General features: G+C 42.0%; 1 non-coding gene across 1 annotated transcript; it reads left to right on the top strand.

Annotated features, from left to right (window-relative positions):
- Positions 1 to 443: 443 nt before the first annotated feature.
- On the top strand, positions 444 to 550 carry LOC141635765 (small nucleolar RNA R71). The gene has a single exon (XR_012540427.1). It is a non-coding gene; the product is annotated as a small nucleolar RNA R71 (small nucleolar RNA).
- The last annotated feature ends 772 nt before the right edge of the window (positions 551 to 1,322 follow it).

Raw genomic sequence — 1,322 nt, forward strand, 5'->3', positions numbered from 1 at the left:
TACCACTTTTGTAAGCTTGGAAAGCATTAACTTGTTCGGTTGTTCCCCTACATTCACTTGAGTCATGACCCAAGGTTCCACAATTCTCACATATCCCGCTTGGGATTGATGAGGATGCCGTCATGGCATTGACATGATGCTTTGATGATTTTGAGTTTTCCTCAAGTCTAGCCATAGCTTGTTCAAACTTCAAGTTGATTGTGTCAATGTGAGCACTAAGTTGAGCACCCAATTGAGTAACGGTGTCCACTTCATACTTTCCTCCTCTAGTAGCCTTGCGAGGCCTACTATATTGTGAATTATGGACCGCCATTTCCTCAATCTTGTTCCATGTTTGATTGTCATCAACTTCGGTGAACATTCCATTTGATCCCATATTGAGAATGTTCCTTGAATCTTCATATAAACCATTCCAAAATTGTTGCACTAAAAACCATTCGCTAAGTCCATGGTGAGGACATGAGCGACAAATACCTTTGAACCGCTCCCAAGCTTCATACAAAGATTCTTCATCCCTTTGCTTAAAACCCGTAATTTGAGCTCTTAGAATATTGGTCTTTTCCGGTGGGTAGAATTTTTTGTAGAAAGCTAGAGCTAGCTTCTTCCAAGAATCTATTCCAAGGGTGGCCTTATCAAGGCCCTTCAACCATTGCTTTGCGGTGCCGATTAACGAAAAAGGAAATAAGACCCATCTTATTTGGTCTTGAGTCACGCCCGTTTGAGAGATAGCTTCACAATAATCGCAAAAGGTTTCCATATGAGAATGAGGGTCCTCACTAGGCATTCCCCCGAATTGGCTCCTCTCAACTAGTTGAATGAAGGCGGACTTGGCAATAAAATTACCGGTGAGATGTTGTGGGGTAGGAGTACCATTTGGTAGATCCTCCTCGGTGGGTATAGAGTGACACGTCTGTCGCGTACCTGTCAAAAATAAAACCTAACGGTCTCAACTAAAAATGTAGTAGAGGCAGTCGAGTATCGAATCCACAGGGAGGAATGCAACTACAGCTATCTATTTCTAATCCTATGGTAACAATTGGTGTTGATTAAATTTTTGGTTCTAAACTACGGAGTTGAAGGAAGAGAAATAAAGAGAAGAGCAGATAAGCAGGAAAATGATTTAAAACTATCAATAAGAGGGGGACATGTCGGGAACTCGGTTCACTACGGTAGTACAACAACTTAGCAGTAAATGACTCGGGGCGAACTAATGCGAGACGGATATTAGAAGGTCCTTTCGGTCCACTTCCCACCCTAAAATACCACTAACTTAACTTTCGTCCTCATTAGGGTAGTCTACTGTTTATAGCAGGCCTATTTAG

Source organism: Silene latifolia, chromosome Y, assembly GCF_048544455.1.
Source record: "Silene latifolia isolate original U9 population chromosome Y, ASM4854445v1, whole genome shotgun sequence".
In the NCBI taxonomy this organism is placed as follows: domain Eukaryota; kingdom Viridiplantae; phylum Streptophyta; class Magnoliopsida; order Caryophyllales; family Caryophyllaceae; genus Silene; species Silene latifolia.